Source organism: Lissotriton helveticus, chromosome 2_1, assembly GCF_964261635.1.
Source record: "Lissotriton helveticus chromosome 2_1, aLisHel1.1, whole genome shotgun sequence".
Classification (NCBI taxonomy): domain Eukaryota; kingdom Metazoa; phylum Chordata; class Amphibia; order Caudata; family Salamandridae; genus Lissotriton; species Lissotriton helveticus.
The window spans coordinates 94,388,146-94,400,615 of record NC_136059.1 but is presented as its reverse complement, the minus strand read 5'-3'; the positions used below and the strand labels follow the sequence as shown (position 1 = coordinate 94,400,615).

General features: G+C 44.0%; 1 protein-coding gene and 1 long non-coding RNA gene across 3 annotated transcripts in view; one reads left to right on the top strand and one right to left on the bottom strand.

Annotated features, from left to right (window-relative positions):
• Positions 1-11,734, bottom strand: part of ATP6V1B1 (ATPase H+ transporting V1 subunit B1) — a 989,440-nt gene extending 977,706 nt beyond the window's left edge. The window contains exons 1-2 of the mRNA XM_078674535.1: positions 11,584-11,734; positions 6,275-6,471 (exon numbers count right to left, since the gene is read on the bottom strand). The gene's annotated coding sequence lies outside the window, so the exon portion shown is untranslated. The remainder of the gene's footprint in view (positions 1-6,274; positions 6,472-11,583) is intronic.
• Positions 11,735-11,910: 176 nt separating this feature from the next.
• LOC144817750 (uncharacterized) overlaps positions 11,911-12,470 on the top strand; it is a 191,598-nt gene continuing 191,038 nt past the window's right edge. The window contains exon 1 of one of the 2 annotated variants that reach the window (XR_013606971.1): positions 11,911-12,040. This is a non-coding gene — a long non-coding RNA (uncharacterized LOC144817750). Of the gene's footprint in view, positions 12,064-12,470 lie in introns of both variants that reach the window. The other variant, XR_013606970.1, reaches the window with a different exon arrangement.

Sequence of the window (12,470 nt, the reverse complement as noted above, 5' to 3'; positions counted from 1 at the left end):
CTCCAGTGGAAGGGGGGCAGGAGTCCTCACCACTGGAATAGTGCACCCAGCTAGAGGGGTGATCTCACACGATCCTCCCACCCCCAAACGAAAGATGATGAGACTAACCTTGCCCTAGAGAGTCTTCATTGTCTAAGAGGAAGAACCTGGAAAGACCATCTGCATTGGCATGAGCAGTCCCTGGTCTGTCTTCCACGTCAAAGTCCATTCCCTGTAGGGAGATGGACCACCTCAACAGTTTAGGATTTTCTCCTTTCATTTGCATTAGCCATCTGAGAGGTCTGTGGTCAGTTTGAACTAGGAAGTGAGTGCCAACCAAGTATGGCCTCAACTGCTTCAGGGACCAAACCACAGCAAAACCCACCCTCTCAATGGCACAATGGCACTCCAACGCTGCTCCCTGGGGAGAAGCCTTCTGCTTATAAAAGCAACAGGTTGGTCTTGGCCTTCATCACTGGTCTGGGATAGGACTGCTCCTATCCCTAGCTCAGAGGCATCAGTCTGCACTATGAACTGCTTGGCATGATCTGGAGCTTTTAGAATTGGTGCTGAGCACATAGCTTCTTTCAGGGTCTCATAAGCCTTTTGGCAATTAACTGTCCAGTTAATCTTCTTGGGCATTTTCTTGGAGGTGAGTTCTGTGAGGGGAGTCACAATGGACCCAAGGAATGCCCCGACTTTGGCCTGGGTTGTTGGAGCTTCCCAGTCCAGGATGGCTCGGATCTTGGGCTGTAAGGGCTGTACCTGGCCTCCACCAACAAGGTGGCCCAAATATACCACAGTGCCCTGCCCTATTTGGCATTTGGATGCCTTGATTGTTAGGCCTGCAGTTTGCAGGGCTTTTAAAACCTTCCCACGGTGGATCGGGTGATCCTGCCAGGTGGAACTAAAGTCAGCAATATCATCAAGATAAGCTGCACTAAAGGACTTCAGCCCAGCAAGGACTTGATTCGCCAACCTCTGGAAGGTGGCAAGGGCATTCTTTAAACCCAAGGGCATAACAGTGAACTGATAGTGCCCATTAGGTGTGGAGAATGCTGTTTTCTCTTTTGCTCCTGGGGCCATGCCAATCTGCCAATACCCTGCAGTTAAGTCAAAGCTACTTAGAAATTTGGCTGCCTCCAATTTGTCTATGAACTCATCTGTTCTTGGGATAGGGTGAGCATCTGTCTTGGTTAAAGAGTTGAGCCCTCTATAGTCCACACAAAACCTCATTCCTCTCTTTCCACCCTGTGGATGAGGTTTGGGGACCAGACCTACTGGGCTGGCCCAAGGGCTCTCAGAGGGTTCAATAACCCCTAACTCCAGCATCTTGCTGACTTCAGCTTTGTTGCTTTCCTTGACTTGGTCTGACTGTCAATAGATCTTGTTTTTGACAGGTGCACTGTCACCAGTGTCCACATCATGGGTACACCAGTTTGTCAGACCAGGGGTCAGGGAAAAGAGCCTAGCATACTGTTGCACAACTTGCTTTCAGTCAGTCTGCTGTTGGGCAGAGAGGGTGTCTGAAAAGACAACACCACCCACTGATCCATTTTTTGGGCTGTAGGAGAGGAGATCAGGGAGAGGTTCACTCTGCTTCTTGTTCCTCATCAGTCACCATCATCATGGTGATGTCAGCCCTGTCATTGTCGAGCTTGAGGCGGTTCACATGGATAACCCCTTTGGGTGTCCTGCTTGTGCCCAGGTCAACTAAGTGACCTCACTCTTTTTCTCTAGGATAGGGTAGGGGCCACTCCGTCTGTCTTGGAGTGCCCTTGGTGCCACTGGCTCCGAAACCCACACATGTTGCCCAGGTTGAAATTCAACCAGTGCAGCCTTTTGGTCATACCAGTGCTTCTGTAGATTCTTGGATGCCTTTTCCACATACTCAGCCATTCTGGACCTTAGGCCAAGCACATAGTCCACAATGTCTTGCTTGGGTTTTTGGAGAGACCTCTCCCAAATCTCCTTCACAAGACAGAGTGGTCCCCTCACAGGATGACCAAACAGAAGTTCAAAGGGGGAAAACCCTACTCCCTTCTGTGGCACTTCTCTGTAAGCGAGAAGCAGGCATGGCAACAGGACATCCCATCTCCTCTTGAGCTTTTCAGGGAGTCCCATGATCATACCTTTCAATGTTTTGTTGAATCTCTCAACAAGGCCATTGGTTTGTGGGTGATATGGTGTAGTAAACTTGTACTGCACTCCACACTCCTTGAACATGTGTTTTAGGTAAGCAGACATGAAGTTAGAACCTCTGTCTGAAACCACCTCCTTAGGAAACCCTACCCTGGTGAAGACACCAATGAGGGCCTTGGCTACTGCAGGAGCTGTAGTAGTCCTATGTGGAATTACTTCAGGGTACCTAGTAGTATGATCCACTACTACTAGAATGAATTTGTTCCCTGAGGTTCAAGTGGACCCACTATGTCTGCATCTACCCTTTCAAATGGAACCCCCACCACAGGCAGTGGTATCAGGGGGGCCTTTGGGTGGCCCACCTGTCTTGCCACTGGCTTGACAGGTAACACAGGAGCTGACAAACTCCTTAATCTTTTGGTGCATCTGGAGGCAGTAAAAGGGGCTCACTAGACTTTGCCAAGTTTTGGTTTGGCCCAGTTGTTCAGCTAGGGGTATGTCATGAGATAAAGTGAGGAGGAACTCCCTGTACTTCTGTGGCACTACCACTCTCCTGGTGGGATTGGAGTTTCTTGCCTCAGTGTACAGTAATCCCTCTTCCCAATAAACTCTGTGGGTACCACTGACATCTCCCTTTGCTTCTGAAACAGCTTGCTGCCTCAGCCTTACAAGAGTGGGACAGTCTGGCTGACCCTAGCACAGCTCGTCCCTAGAGGGGCCCCCCGGGCCCAAGAGTTCAACCTGGTAAGGGTCAAGCTCCATAGGCTCAGTTCCCTCTGGGGTGTCCAAGTCCTCTCCCTGAGGTGAGGGGTCCCGATTTGTTTTCTGTACAGAAGATGGTTCCCCAGTCTTCTTACCTTTTCTCTTGGTGGGTTGGGCCATACTTTCAGGCTCCAACTCTACTTTTTCACCCTGCCTTTTGCTCCGTGCTCTTGTATTTACACACACCAATTCAGGAATATCCAGCATTGCTGTATGGGTTTTTAATTCAACCTCAGCCCAGGCTGAGGTTTCCAGGTCATTGCCAAGCTTTCTTTTTCCAGAGCCAGGAGTCTGGACTCTAGTTTGAATCTTTTGGCCATCCTTGCTAAAAAAGCTGTCCTCCTCATTGGGGTTGTCCCCAATATCCTCACCAGAGCCTGGACCACCTGTGTGGCCTCCAGGTCTCCAGGGGATGATGCTTGGAGTCAAGGGTACAGTGACTCTATCTTCCCTAGGAAATGTTGGAGGTCGGTACCGATCTCCATTCTCCTCACCTCCATCCCCTTCTGGGTGGTCATCAACACTCTCAGAAGCGTGGGCTTTAGCATACTCAGCCAACAGCTCCTGGAGCCTTTGTTTGGTTGTATGCTGGCCCATGGCTATGTTTTTAATTCTTCATAAGGACCTTAACTCTTGAAAAGACAGGTGAAGGTAAGGGGTGAGGTCAAGCTCCTCAACCATGTCCTGTATGTTATCATGGTTATCTTCACTACTAGCTGAGTTCTTTTGAGACATTCTAACAAAAAGTTCTAACCCCTCTACCCTTGACTATAGTGACTTTTATTTTCTAAAATTCTAAAGGGACTTAAGCAAGGCCCTAACAAGACTTTTATGAGTTTGGTTAAAAAAATACCAATTTAAAAAAATCAGACATCTAAAGGCAATTTAAGAGTTCTGTGTGTGATCAGATGGTAACCAAGTAGTCCAACAAATGCAAGTTTGTATCCCACCGCTGATCCACCAATGTAAGAAACTGGCTCTATATATACTGCACCAAAGTGAGGTACAGAGTGTATACAGTCCAAGGGTCTCCAGAGGTTTGGCAGAGGTTAAGGTTAGATAGAACCTTACTCTCTACAGTGGTAGCTTGGTCGAGCAGTAAGGCAGTATCAGGACAGTGTTGAGCAGTTTGGACCTAGTTATATGCAAATCAGTCTTGACCCTGCTCAGGCCAGCCTGAACTGCCAAATCTGGTCCTCCCTGAACCAGAGCAAAAGCAACCCGGTACCGGTTTCGCTCTATTTATGGGCTCATCAGCCGGGTACAGCTTAGTTCAAGTGACACAGTGTGCACTGGACTCTAGTCTGGGCATACCCGCCCCACTTAGGGCGACACAATAAGTAGACTAAACAGTGAAGGATGGAATGCTTAAATTAATCTCAGCTACTGATAACCACTCAGGCCGCATCCCAATCCATTGTTATTCATCTACAATCCATCTACAAAAACATAATTCATTGGTCATTGCATTTAATACTATTGAAGCTCACTTAACGTAGCTTCATTTATAACAGTTAAATAAATAACTTGAATTGAGCTAAACTAACTTCTGACCTCTCAAGAAAAACCAACCTTACCCAGAAAAATAAAAAATCAAGATGTATTGGATGACGACGTCCTCCTTTTGTAGTAGTGAAGGAAAATCGGACACTTTTGAGGTCTATTTTTTAGCTTTTGCTACAGTAGAAACCATTTCTGTCCACATGATTAACATCTCACCCAGTTACGGACTGAGACAAGAAAGTAATGGGATGTTAGCCATTCAAACTGGCAAACAACTAAACAATAGCCTAAGTCTCACACATTATGATGGGTATCAACAATGAGGTACACTTGCGCCGGAGGACATGTAGAATACCGCAAAGAACACACTAAGTACATCCACAATTAAACACAGCAAATACTTTCTTTGCCACCACCCAGGCATCTCAAATGAAACATAACCACAATATGTTAAAAAACGCAATTAGAGTCATAACATATAAAGTTCAGAGCAGGCATTAATAGTTGCTCAAACACAGTTTATTGCTGAAGCCAAACAGAACAAATGCCACAGGACTTTAAAGTTAGCTTGAAAACCACACAAAATGTTAAACAAATGTCTAAAGTTTTTTTTTAAGTTGTAGTCAGGTATTAAGTGTGTCGGGTCTCTCTGGGTCCCAGACCCTGTAATAATTTTCAAAAAGCATTGAAACAGGTCGCTATCAGGCACTATATTCAGGTTCTTAACTAATTATTACCAAACACACTGATCGATTTCTGAAAAATGAATGTAAAAAACATTAAGGTAATCCAAGTCAGCAATTTAGTTCCTGTTTAATATATCATGTTTAACATAATCTTGCATTCAATAAGTGTTTGCTATTGCCAGGATGTTGTGGGCTTGCATTTTATTTTGTGTAGTACACTGAAATTGAAAAGTATTGAAATTGCGTTTATATACTAACTTACTAACCCAGACGAGCAGTTGAAGCGCTTTACGCCAAGTAGCATGCTATTCGGAAGCCCCAGAGTTAGTAGCCAGTCCCTTGGTATTTGGGGTTAATCATGCATGCTAAAAGAAACCATTCTATGCATTTTCCTGATTTTCACTGTGGTATATTAATGACGAGGTGTGATTAAGCAGGGGTTATGCGAGAAGCAAATGCTTGGTGAAATGAATAGATACTGTTAGGTTGCAGGAATGTGATTTCAGAAAAAGAGATTAAGAGAGACAGGCATGAGATTTAGAGTAGACTATATACAGACATGCATAAGGTAAGAGGAGTAGAGGTGCGTTCAAAATAAATATGGGAGAGAAAAATTAAGCTTGATTCAAGGTCAATTTTTCATGCAGGATTTTTTAAGGGAGTAGTAGGTGAAGATTATTTGCAATAGCATGCAATCTGTGAATGTAATTCAGTAGAAAGAAAAGTTTTTTTAATCCTGCTCTAAAAGAATGTGGCTTTTAAGCATCTTTTAGAGGCACTTAAATACCTGAAAAAACCATGGCCAGAGCTTGTTGAGACCTCTTTACAAGTGACCATCAAGCAGTGCGAAAATTAAGCATATCGCAGTACCTGTAATTACAGTTTGAAACCACAACCTTTGCCCCACTTATGCAATGCAAGAAATACTTTAAAAAAACAGAAAGACCCCTCCCTTTGTGTGTGTAACTACTTCAGCAGTGTATTCAATACTACCAAGTATTGCTAGAGTTTATGTAAATCCTTTTAAACTATACATGAACCACATATATACTATAAACATGTTATGTTAACATCCACCAACTTAAACTTTAACAAGGCAGCTGATAAACTCATTGCAACAAACACCAAGCTGATAAACTCATTGCAACAAACAACATTCAGTGCATTTTTATGTGATGAATTCACTATTTTATAGTGCATACCTTGAACCGAGTAGCCTCTAGGTGTTTAAAACAGGCCACGTTTGAAAGCCCTGGAACTGGCGCTGAAGGCAGCTTGAGTTTTTCACAGTGCCAATCACTGGTTAAAAACGGTGTTCAGAATAAATGGTCATCCAATCCTTGGCCTCTGTGCAGAGCGCAGAGAGCAAAGCTCACTTATTCCAGTTGCAATTGTGATTCTGTGTGAAGAAGGTATACATTTGTCAGAATATTGATATGGTGAAAGTAAAAGGAAATACAATGCTTAGAGGTGAGTGGGTGCTTTGTGTGTTTGGGGAAGTGACATGAAGGAGATGTGAGGAAGCGCACACAGGAGAGAGTGAAAAGAGGGTGCTGAAGAGGAAGGATCAGGTGTTACATAAGATCTGCAGATGAACGAGATGTCGCGAGGAAAAGGGCATACATAACAGGAGTACTGAGACACAGTTAAGACCATTCAGTATCTTTCTACAATCCTAAGTATGTTTAATACAGTCTCACAATTTCAGAAGTGAAACATTTCCAAAATGATTTATAACAAAATCATTGTTGTTATGTATTTATCTTCCAACAGCTAACTGCCACCAACAAAGTCAACATTTCTGTCCAGTGGTCAAAGAGAGAAAAACAAGTAGGGGAACTCTGGGCGGAGAATCAGAGGGCGGGAATAACCTAGGATTGGATCAGTGGGAGAAGTCACAGGTGTGGCCAAAATGTGCAAAACATCCCAATTTTTTGTATTTGTTTGGCATTTTACTGACCAATTACAGCTTATTATGTTATTTAACCCCTTCCGTGCTAGCACTACCTCGCGGGTGCTGCGAACGACCGTTGGCCGATGCAGCCCCGCCCACTCTGTAGAAAGCCCGCACCGCAGCGGAATGTCCGCCGTGGTAAACGGGTTAATTCAACCAATGATACACAAGATTATTTATGGTTTAATATGTTATTGACATTAAAATATATTCACAAAGTGGGATATAACTATAATCACAGAATATCCCCAATACGATTAAAAGTGGAAGCACAAGCCATATGTCTTCGAGCCATGCAGTTTCTGTCATCACCATTTTTCCTCCCTAATTCCACAAGTGTAGTTTAAACATGAATGGCAAAATATCGTAGTTTGCAAATGTTTTCTAAATAATTATGGTTCTGCCATATTTGCCACATAATAATACATCATCTGCTGCATAATATGACAATTTTAACTAATAAAATGTTTGTAGCTCAAACGGATCAATAGTTACTAAAAAATGTGCCTTGTGTGGCTGCAATGGGGACAGCCCTATGCAAAGGTTAATTGATCACCCTTCTCACTTCTGCATTTGTATGTTACACTGGTTCTTATAATACAAATCTTTCCAGAGACTGTTAGCAGGTGTAAAAATGTCAACATAATAAAGTATCAGAAAATATACTGCATTACGCTGCAGCCTTTTTTTGCTGCAAACTTTAGTCAACACTGTCCAGTGGCCTCAGAGCAGACAGCACATATTAAAAGTGATTGTGCATGAAGCAAACTGTGAAGTTTGCAAACTTAGTATGGTGTGTGTGCAAATCCTGCATTGCCGATCCCAGTTGAGTTGCAGATACTACTGCTGAAACAAGGCCAATGGGGGTACCAATGGGTGAGGCAGACTGGCCTCAAGGGCAGGGCTGGCTTTAGCGCTGGTGCCGCCCTGTGCAACAATGTTTGGTGGTGGTGCCCTCCAATGCCACCTCCGCCACGGATTCCCTCACCACAACCCTTTAACAGTGCCCTTCAAGGCTCCATAATCACACTCTCTCTCAGATGCATTTCATTTGATTTACAGCACTACCCATGCCAGTGTAGGGTGTAAGAGCACTTTACATCACACACATTACACAAAGACAATGCATTAATCGTGTGTAAATCACTGTATATTAAATGTTACATAAGATAATGGACTACAAGGTGTAGGAGTCACATGACAACCATACTAGTAGGAGGTATAGTTTAAGTGATTAGTCTGGAGAAACACAAACTCAGAATTTAAAACCGAATACCATGTTTGGGTGTTCTTAATAATCTGAGTTGATCTATATCCAAATGAACACTTTTTGCAACAATAGGATAATCAAAGACTGGGGGAAAAAATATAACATTCTAAGCAATAAAAGGATCTCTCTGACAAAAGCAGTAACCCACTGACCTATTTACATTATGTGTACTTTGTGATCTGCATGGTACATGTTCTTTGAAGCAGGCACATTAACCCTTTGCACTACCTTTTCATAAGTCAAAACTTCCACTAGGCAAAACTCTGATATCTCTCTAAGAAGAACATTAATCACCAGCGTTATCATAATATTTTTATTGTTGCCGAAAATTGCTGGTAGCCAGGAAGGAGGCTGCAAGTGCTTGTCAAACAATAATATACTTGCAAACATGACCCCCCCAGCCAAAGTCAGCACCTGGTGCGGTCACACCGGTCGCACCGCCCTAGGGCCGGCCCTTCTCAAGGGTCCTGTGACCTCAGTGACAGAGTCACTGTTGCTCTAGGTCAAAGGTCTTCAATCAGTGAAGCGTGACCCCCAGGGGGGCCCTGGAGCCCTGGGAAGATGTTGGCGCATTTCCAGGAATCACTTTTGCCTGGCATACAAAACATGTGCTTCATTCTATCGTTAAAATGCTTCTGCTGAAGTTAATTGAGTCTCTTGTGCTGTGAAACAAAAAGGCCGGTCAGACAGGGAAAACAATTCTGCTTGCCTGAATGAAATGCAAATATGCGCTATGAGTTAATCTGCAAACGTAAAGTGTGCTTGAGAGCAGTTCTGGCTTTAATTGCTCATATCACTCCAAGCACTGTGATGGTAAACATGTTTTTTTAGAGGTAGCATGAAGAGTTAACAACTGGGCTTTGAGATGCACGCTTTTAATCGTAATTTACCCATCGTTTAGTGCCCTTGAGGAGGTGTTGAAGGGACAGTTATCCAAAAAAAAAGAAATTGCATTACTTACGGTCTGATATTACTAACATCTACATTTTGGAAGCTCCATTTTATCCTAAAACTATTTATAAATGCATAAAATAATGTCTTACACATTCACAGTGCTTTCTGTCACAGGCTGTGTCCTCAGAGCAGTAAAAATGCACAAGTCCCCATTCTCTACTGCACCAACCAAATTTAATTCTGTGGCTCTCTGGTTACACACAGACCTCTCCAGTGCATTAACTAATGGAGGTTTCATAATGTAGTGCAGTACATTTGCCACTGAGTAGCAACTTTTAAAAATGTATTTTTCATTTAAGCTACCCATTATTTTATATGTAGCTACCTGATGGTGAAAGACCTAAAAAACAAACAAAATATTTTTGGGCTGATTTATGAGTCTTGCGCCGCCAGAACGCCACCTTTTTTTAATCTCCAGCCGCACAAGCGTCTCAATCATATCTGTGTTGACGCAAAGTCACCCTGTGTGGCTTTGCATGGCCTCATAGAGTTGGAGTAAGACAAAGCAGCGCAAATCGCTGCTATGCCTTACTCTTTGTTAAGTAGGCGTTCCGAACGCATTGCGATGGGTTTTCTCACGCAACACCCATGGATTTTGAAGCTGCTCCTGATTTACAAAACCATGTAAACCTGGAGCAGCGCCAAAACCTTACGCCTCCCCTCAGCAGGCGAAACGAGGAGAAATGTTGTCATTTATTCTCGTTTTTTCCTCTTTCCATGTGTGCTATATAGAAAGAGGAAAACCCCTCTTAATATTGTTTATGTGCAGGAAGGCGCCCCTTCGGGGACAAGCACAATCCTGCCTACATTGGCGCTAGGCAGCAATTTGTGCACCAAAGCAGGACAGGAACACACCATATTTCATAAATAATGTGCATTCCTGACCTTCCCATAGGCGTAGGGCAGCGCAGCAAGAAGACGTGCCGCTCTTCCCTATGCCAATTCCTTATAAATGAAGCAGTTTGTTTTGAGCCACACCTTTGACCATGCCCCCACGCTCACTGACCTTTGGTTTGCTAAACACTAATATTATTTCCCAACTGTAAAAATTATTTGCCGTGGGAATTGGGGGTGTTTATGATTGTCGATAGTTGTCAATGATTAGCAGTAACAAGTTCTAGAAATAAATTCAGGAGGAGGTCCTTATGCCCAAAAACAATTGACGGGGGGGTCTCGTCATCAAATAGTTTGAAGACCTCTGCGTAGGGTGTGCTGCTTCATAGGCCTGCCAGCAAGACTGGAGGTACATTTCAGTATGGATTGTGGTGGAGAGGCCTTCAAGTTTAACCCACACTTGACAGCGCTAGGGTCCCCTTGCTGGTGCTAAGACACCATTCTTCTAAGGTCTTGCGGACCTTTTAAGGTCTGGCATGGGAATGTACTCCCTCAGGAGAGTGGTCTGGTGGACTGGTCAGGAAGGCTGAACCGGGCTTACCAGTTCCAAATATAGCAGCTCTGAGCATAGTGCCACATCTTCTCCCCCACCGAACACCATACTGCCACACTGAAACTTGCACTGCCTTCAATTACAATTCAATTGTGCCCCGCTATAAACACTTGGATGCGACTCAATTCAAATTACGCACAGAAATCAGTGAGTGCTTTTGCCTGATAAGTTAAGGACATGACTACAGGGCACGGAAGGGACTTGTTTCTATGACCATTGCTTATATCCTTAAAAAGCATAAGCAGTATGGTTTAAAAAGACTACACATGTACACAGAGCAGCGGTGCACATTTTATTTTCCAAACCACTCATCAATCAGGCATTATAGTGCATCCAGGAATGGTGCCCTTCCCCGCCCAGGGAAACAATGCTGTTCAAAGAAAGACAAAAAAAACAAAAGTATCACTTCACTGGCAAACTCTGTAAAGCGGGCGCTAATGTATTTGGGTGTGAATAAAATCAATCTGACCACTTTGCGGCCAATCTGTTTTGATTTATTTGGTTATTTAGTTTTCATATTTTGAACCTTTTATCCCCAAAGCAGCACTTTGGAACAGAAAATTTTCAGAAAAAGACGTCTCCAGCAAAAGTGTTTTTCTTGTTCGGATCTATTTCACGGGGGAACAAATAAATGTAAAGAAGAAAGAGTGTGAGAACCGTTTCTTAAGTCACGGTTTTCAGTAAATGAAGAAGAGCGAGACAGAAAGAGAGGAAGAAAGAGAGAGGAAGGCAGCTTCCAGCAGCAGAGCAGACGTGGACACTCCTTGTATTCCCTGGGGAAGAAGGAAAAGACAGTCCTTTTCCAGTGGCCCTCACAATACCTGAGGGGTGGGTGACACAAGCCCTTAATGACATATTTCCCGCCCCTTTTTAAGATCCCACTTACCGCTTTTTTCATCCCACTTTAAAGGCAGGGTTGTAGCGTATGTCGTACCGGAGAGAAAGCGCTACTTTCACGCTTCCGTGACGATATTGTTGTTCGATAATACCAAGCAAGAAACTGCGTCATTGTCAGGACGGCGCCTCCACGAAGAAGAAGGCTCGCGGACCGTTGGCGGCTCGTGGCACCTGGTACGCGGGGCGCGTGGGGGTTCTCACGAAGGCAAAACGAGGAACCCTGCAGGCGCGAGCTCTCAGGGCCGAACGCACAGGGGTTGCCGGGAAACAGGCGCGCGACTGCCGGTTGAACACGTGATGGCGGCCAGGCCACCGTTTCACCTCGACAGGATGACAGCGTGCGACGGGCACAGATAAGGCACAAATGACCCCCAGGCTGTGCGAGACGGCTCCACAGGCAGGCTGAGCGAGACTGCACCGGTCGAAGAGCTGCTGCGCCACAAAAAGTAGGGACACAATCAAACCTCTGGTAGGCCCCCCAGCAATTGTTCGGGTTACCACCGTGTTTAAAGAAAATGAAAGTGGCGATTTTTTAAAATATGTTTCTGGAAGTGCCACTTAAGAAATATATTGCCTAAAATGTCCTATATTCCGCCCCTTTTTTTCACGACACTTCTGTCTGTTGCGTTCGTAATAATCTGCGAATAGTTAGGGTAGTTCTAATCTACGTTTGAAGTAATTTAGAGCTTCATGTATTTGTTTTTTCAAGTTTATATTTTTGGAAGTAAATACGTTTTACAGATTGTCACAATATTTGTACAGGTATTGGCGTCAAGTGGTATTGTAGGGAACATTTTCCAGGGAAAATATTGGTATTCTATAAGGATGTCCCTCGAGTCTGGCAGCATTTTAATTTTTTTTTTATCTAAGTGACAC